This window comes from Triticum aestivum, chromosome 5A (assembly GCF_018294505.1).
Source record: "Triticum aestivum cultivar Chinese Spring chromosome 5A, IWGSC CS RefSeq v2.1, whole genome shotgun sequence".
In the NCBI taxonomy this organism is placed as follows: domain Eukaryota; kingdom Viridiplantae; phylum Streptophyta; class Magnoliopsida; order Poales; family Poaceae; genus Triticum; species Triticum aestivum.
In genome coordinates this window covers 87,299,713-87,307,193 of record NC_057806.1, presented here as the reverse complement: position 1 = coordinate 87,307,193, position 7,481 = coordinate 87,299,713, and the positions used below count along the sequence as shown (strand labels likewise).

General features: G+C 47.2%; 1 pseudogene; it reads right to left on the bottom strand.

Annotated features, from left to right (window-relative positions):
* Positions 1-523: 523 nt before the first annotated feature.
* On the bottom strand, positions 524-7,265 carry LOC123101238 (DNA-directed RNA polymerase subunit beta''-like; annotated as a pseudogene).
* Between the last annotated feature and the right edge of the window lie 216 nt (positions 7,266-7,481).

The following is a 7,481-nucleotide window of genomic DNA, read 5'->3' as shown; positions in this document are numbered from 1 at the left end:
CGACTTCCATCGAAAGAGTACTATGCGTGGAGACGCTGACAGCTGGGTCCACGACCGCATCAAGGAAGTGCCTCCTTATTACGCGCAAAATAATTATTCCTCTACCTGACAGCGGGGACCCACCGGACAGGCCACCGTATTTCGCGAAAAAACGTTTGCCCCTGACTGCTGGGACCCACCAGCTACATCTTCGCATGCAAGGAAGTGCCTGACAGTCGGGACCCACCTGGTCGAATCGTACATAGCATTGTCATTCTGGTCGCGAACGTGTACGTACATATATACTGGTCGATGTAGAGGCGCGCACGTGTCGTAGTAGAGGCGCGCACGTAGCATGTACACGTACGTACAGCGGCCAGGGTGCAAGAAAGAAAAGACGGCCACGTATGTGTACATACGGGCGGGGTCTCGAATGCCTACTCCCGCATACGTACGGCCAGGGATCTTAAAAATCTAAAATTTGACCTGTTAGTGTTCTAAGTACAAAAGTCTAGTAAAGTAAAAAATATTTTTATGGGGGTTATTATGTCTCATAAAAATTGTTTGTTACATCAGAATCTGAAGAAACTAATTATGTATGGAGAAACAAAAAATCTCTCATTTCCGACGCGAATAGATTTTTTTTTCGAAATAAAGGTTCTTGTCTTGTGGGGAACGATGCACAAATTTTTGGAATCCGGTACCAATAGGTATAATCCCCCCAGAACTACATTTTCTTCAAGCCTTTCAACCAATCAATGCGACCTCGTAGGGCAGCTTTTGCTAAAACTCGAGCAGTTTCTTGAAAACTTGCTTCAGATATGAAACTTTGGTTATTCAGGGAAGCCCTTGTTATTCCCAATAAGATTGCCCGATAATAGATCGATTCATACAAAGCTTATCCTGCTCGTTCCGCTCGTAATAGTCCGATTAATTCCCCAGGCGAAAAAACATTAGACATTCCATCTTCGGAAACCCGCACTTTTGATGTTACTTGGTGTATAATAATCTCTATATGTCTATTATGGATCTGTACCCCTTGGGATCGATAAACCTTTTGGATTTTATTAACCAAAGAGATAGGACTTTGGGCTATGGTTAGCTCAGCTCCAATCAAGAATCCCTAAGGGACCCCAAGAATTCTTGATATACGCTCATTCCAATCCTCAATTCTCCTTTCGAGATTCGGGGATAATGAATCAATTGAACGCGCTTCAAAGATTTGTTCCACTTTTGGAAGACCTTGCGTTATGTCACTAGATCTCGATTTTTCATATATAAACGTAACTAACCTATCTCCCTTGTAAAGGATTTCTCCATAATGACCATTAACAGTTGCTCCTGTAGTGGCCAAATAAGGTTTAGCTGCTCTTATAACAAAGGAATTCATATTTACAACGAAAATTTGACTGGATTTTTTATGTGCGATTTAAATAGACATACATTTTCACAAATAAATTGTCCAAGGTGAATTATTGCCAATATCTCTTCCCAAGAATCATGATGGACAAACTAACAATTCAAAAGGAATGGATCCAACATTATGTTACTATCAAAATTAGAAATCCTTTTATTTTCATCTATTAAAGAGTATTTAAGTCCTTGAAGTACTTGGAAGGTTTGTTTTAAATTGTCAACGAACAAATATTTTTTAACAGGATTTTATTATGCGTTAGTAAATAGTAAGATGAAGAAAAATGCGATATACTAGCTACAATAGTGCCTAAGGGCCCAAAAATTTCTCGAATAGGAATTCTAGGATTCCATTCTTTTATCGCATTGGGATGTTTTGAATTCTTGAATAAACCAATTCGAGAACAGTTGGATGCCCACAAAATCATCAAAGAGTGGTATTCTTCGATTCAACAAAGTGCCAATAGCTTCTGGATGTTGACTAAGTGATTCAATCTTTGCCTTGGAATAAAAAGAATTGATATTGGCGCGATCTAACCTATTATGGGGAATCGGTCCTGCACTTGTCCTACCATACCTTTTTCGTGTATACGAAATAGTGGACTTGACTAACTCAATTCTTAGGAAATCGCGAATAAGATCATTTGCTCTTACCTCAACAAGGGAAGCACCAGCCTTTTCTTTTTCTTCTTGTTCCCAATTCACTACTAAGAAAGTTCTAACAAATTGACTATTTGTGTGATAAATTCTTTGAGTTAACTTGCTATTTTCATGAGAAATAAAATTGACAAGTCGAATTTGGAGATTATTTTCTTCTTGCAAGAGATCCTGCGGGAAAAGTGTTGCTAAATTTCTTCCTTCATCCATTTCATATGCCACTGTAGGGCGAACGAAAACAAAATACTTTTCCTTGCTCTTGAGAATTTTTTCTGTTGAACATAGACCCAATTTTTCTTTTTTTTGATTCCTTAGAATCTTTTTTTGTCTTTCTCGCGGTATCAAACAACCACCTAATATCTTATCCGCCTCTTCAGGAAAATGAATATCTCCGGAAAATATTTTGAGTTCCGTATGGCTTTTTTTTCTCTTCACTCGGACCAGTCCGCCTAGTCGACTTCTTGTATTTTTTGTGAGTTGTGTATTCACTCCAATAATACTATTGTCAAGTATCTTTAGGGATGAAGATCTCGGCAAGATATGAAGTTCTTGAAGAATGAAAAAAACTGATCTACTTCTTTTTGGTATTTTAGACTAAATTCTTTTGTTCCTCGATGCTCAAACCCTCTTTTTTTAAGATGGAATCTTCCTCTGGGCTCTCGTATTCGTCCTATGAATCTTCTTCCGAGTCTTCCTCTAAAGTACCATATTTTTCCTCTGCGCTTTCCCCGGGGCTGCCATATTCGTCTTCTGAGTCTTCCTCTAGAGTTCCATATTCGTCCTCTTGGGTCCTATATTTGCTCTCTGGGCTCCCATATTCCTCTTCCGAGTCTTTCTCTAAAGTCCTATATTCATTCTCTGGGTTCCCATATTCGTTTTCTGGGCTCCCATATTCGTCTTCTAGGGTTTCATATTCGTATTCGTCTTCTAGGATTCCATATTTAGATTCTTCTAGGGTTTCATATTCATATTCGTCCTCTCGGGTCCTGTATTCGTCTTCTAGGGTCTCATATTCCTCTTCTGAGTCTTCCACTCGGGTCCTATATTCTTCTTCTAGGGTCCTATATCTAAATTTAACAATTCCTGAACCCTTTTTATCTTTTCTGTATCGGGGATCGTGTAAATGGCTGGGTCAGAACGGAGAAACAACATCGTCGTCGTGTTCATGGGGAGGCAACGGAACGCGTCGTGTTCATGGGGAGGCAACGGAATACGTCGTGTTCATGGGGAGGCAACGAAATGCGTCGTGTTCATTGGGAGGGCTTGGATGGAATGGGCGATGGAAACGAGGTCTGGCGTACCGCAGAACGGAGGAAACGGCCTTGTGTTCGACCGGCCACGTTTGAAACGGGATCCTGTTGATCGGGAGGGGTCTGGCATACCGCAAAACGGAGGAAATGGACCTCCTACGGTCGAAACGGGGGTCCTGTTGATCGGGAGGGGTGTGGCGTACCGCAAAACGGACGAAACGGACTTGTGTTGGAACACTACGGTCGAAACGCGGGTCCTGTTCATCGGGAGGGGTGTGGCGTACCGCAAAACAGGACTCCATGGGACACTGTTCATCTCCACCGTCGACCCCCTCCAGCCTCCACGAGCTACTGTTCATCCACCGTCGACCTCCTCTAGCCTGCACCTGCGACTGTTCATCCACGGGCTCCTGTTCATCCAGCCTCCACCGCGCGCTACTCCACCGGCTACTGTTCAACCAGCCCTCTCCACGGGCTCCTGTTCAACCACCCCTCCACGGGCTACTGTTCATCATGCCCTCCACCGTCTACTGTTCATCCTGCCCTCCACAGGGTGGTCCTGTTCATCCAGCCCTCCAAGGGGTCCTATTCATCCAGCCCCAACCGGCTCGATCGATCAGGCTCCTGTTCATCCAGAGGCAACACCACAGGGTCCTGTTCATCCACCCCCACCGGGAACTATTCATCCAACCCCCCCCCCCTCCCGCAACGCTCACTGTTCATCCATAGGCAGCATCGATCGGCTTCAGTTAGCAGCAGTAGCGAAGGAATCGCTCGATCGGGTTCAGTTAACAGCCATCGATCGATCGCTCGGGTTCAGTAACGCGTAGCCTGCAGTGCAATCGCTCAGGTTTAGTTAGAGCCGAACGCCTCGCTCGGGTTCAGTTAGAGCCAACGCCTCGCACACACGCGCGTACGTGTACAAGAGAATTGCGCATTGCTCGGCCCCTGACCTCCCACCGTAACCGGGAACTCCCCGAAATTTTCCTCGCCCTCGCTTCTACCACGGTTTTTTCTGTCATGGACGGCCCAAAGAATGTCATGCAGCTGCGTCTTCGGCCCGCCCAGGACGAAAAGCCCATTTTCTGTCATGATTTTTTGTCATAGAAGTAGGAGCCCACCACATCTATGATGATACCGGGTTTTGTCACAATTATCGTCATATAAGTGTCATATGTATGACAGAAAAAAAATTCGTTCGGCCCAAAATGTCACGGATGTGTCTTTTTTTGGTAGTGGTGTGTGAGAGATACAAACCTAGACAAATGGCTTGTGTGGAATAACTACTCTTCGTAAGCCATTGTAAGAGTGGACTAAATGGTGAAGGAGGAGATAGGGGAGCGACGGAGGTGTGCGATTCTTGGCCGGCGTTTGGCCTCATTTAAATAGGAGATTAAATAGATGGTAGATGGGAGGAGCTCAGCCGGCGTTGCGTTTAATGCCGGACATGTGTCCAGAGTGGGTTTCTCGGCTTCCACATGGGCGAGTTTCATGGAGGTGTTTGAATGATGCAAGGAGGCATGTTCAGCCGGGCGTGCAACGAGTGGCGCCCTCGACTCTGACGTAGGACACCACGTCGTTCTTCCACTAACGTGTGGGATCTTTCGGTACATGGCCTGCATGTCAGTGACCCAACGCAGGCAGTGCACAGCAGAGGAACCTTTGGTGGGCCAGGGCGGTCAGAAGCGGGCATTTCATAAACCGAGGATTGCTCATTGAGTGTGATGTCATCCTTTTCATGTAGATAAGCCTACTATGTTGATAGCCCGTTCGATACGTTGTGATTCATAAAGACCGCTGCAAACATCAATGTTCTGCTTATCACAGATAAGATTGATTAATACCCGTAACAATCCATGTCCTTAACAAAGGTTGCATGCATGTATAGGTTGAGCGTGTGTCTTGCGTCGTGTGTTGTGTGCATGCAGGCGTGTGAGTGTTGCGTGCGTGCAAGGGTACGTTTCGGTGTTGCATGCATGTGTGCGTACGTGCATGTGTTCATGAGTGCATGTGTACGTGTCAGTGTTGCACGCCTGCATGCGCGCGTGTGTTCGTTATGTGTACGTGTCAGTGTTGCACGCTTGCATGTGTGCGTGTCTTGCGTGCGAGCATGTGTACGTGTGGGGTGAGGCTACACGTCAGTCGACTGACTTTTTCATCTCTGGTCATTAGATTTTCCAGCCGTTGGATACGAAATCAAGGGCCTGTAGTTTATCATCAAACTCCACCCCCCTGAGCCTCCAGCCACCACCGGCCCCTGCCGCCCGCAGCCGGCCCGCTCTGCCATGCCGCCCCGCCTGCCCAGAAACCACTTCCCACCGCCGGTCCGCCGCCGCACCAGCCATCCTTCTAGCCCCCCCCCCCCCCCCGCGCCAAGCCTTTTCTCCGGCGATCCCCACCCCACCGCCCAATTAACGCGCCCCCACCGCCGGCGACTGCCAACCAGAGGTCTCATGACTTTGAGTACCAACCAACCACTAATTTATTACCATTTATGTCCTTGATATACGCGCTGACTGGTGGGCCCAATGGTAATGTGCGTTGCTGAATGTGGACCATTTGACTGGTCAATTGATCGTGTCATCAACAAATTACGGAGATGTATGGTGAGCCAGTGACCGTATGGTCACCCTAAAATGTATTTTATTAACACAGTACAAACTCAAACTACCATTTCTTTCTTTCATATACGGGCTGATAGGTGGGCCCCGCGGTTATGCGCCCCGATGGTGCAACACTAGTTGCGCCACGTGAAACGTTTGACTGGTCAATTGATTGTGTCATCAACAAAATACGGAGTTGTACGGGTGAGCCAGTGACCGTATAATCATGACATGTATTTTTTAACACCGTACAGATGCAAGGGCTCATATATACACGCAAGCACTCACCGCTATAAGCACACACAAGCAGACCCTATATCACAGCCCTAGAATATCTGAGTGTAATAGTTGCATCAGTGAGCATGCATCATGTTTAATTCAAGAAATTGAAATGAGGAATATTCAAAGCCTCATAAATTATTTTAAAAGAAGGGCAAGAACCCTTTAAATTGCATTCAGTGATTCCAAAAATGCCCTAAAAATAGTTTCGGGACTTTTGGCAAGGGTTATATACCAAACCAAAATTTTGGAACATTTTTAAGGAATCATTTGGTCTCTGAATTTAAGACAATATTCTATTTGAATTTGAAAATATATTCAAATATATATGGGATATATCTTCAAATGCTCTGTCATAATTTATGTGCCTCTGGAAAAGTCCAGGAAGCAACATGAAAATACCGAGAGGATGTTTTGGCATTGTTTGAAATCTGTTTGAATTCAAAACAGTGGCGAAAGATTAAATAATAGAAAACAACAGAAACAAAAAGGAAACATGAGCTCACCTGAGGAGCCCACCCACCTGGACCAGGAGAGAAGCCGGCCCAGCCCACTTACCTCCTCACTCATCGTCTTCCTCCTGCCAGTAGGCAGGAGAGAACACGCACGCGTACCCGTGGAGCCCTCCACCTCCTGCTTCGCGCTGGAGGCCGCTCCTTCGTCCTAATCCGTGTCTAGAGACGCACGAGGCCATCCTATCACTTCCCCTCACTCTCTGCTTCTCCCTCGCCCTCTAGCCCCTCCTCCAAGCATCACCGAGAGCTTCCGCCGGCCGCCGTGCCTCGCCCGCGTGGCCACCGATGACAAAATGACGCACCACTGTGCTCCCGAGATCGTCCGTATCTTGCTGCACCTCCTCATCGCACCAAGAAAGGCCGGAGGCCCTCCAGCGTCGCCAGTCATCTTCCTCGCCGCCTCGGCCACCGGACGCCATCGTCGAATTCGCCGCCGCAGAGGCCTCCTTGAGTCCAATGAGACCGCCAACGACCACGCAGTGAGCTCCACTCCATTTCCCCTCGTTCATTTTGCTCGTTCCCGTGCCGTAGTACCCTCGCCCACATGCCCAAGCACCGCCATCCGCCATGGCCGCCTAGCTTTCTTGACCTGAGCCCCTCCGCTCGAACCCGTGGCACCAGCATGCTTCTGGTGGCCCGTGGATGCCACCTAGCTCATTAGATCCTCCCCTAGCGCACTTCAGCCCCCCGCCTGCATCTAGCCGAGCTCCGGCCACCGCCATGGTTGCCGTGGCCATCGTCTCCGGCCACCCTACAGCCTCCCGCATGGTCCCCTAGATGCGTGC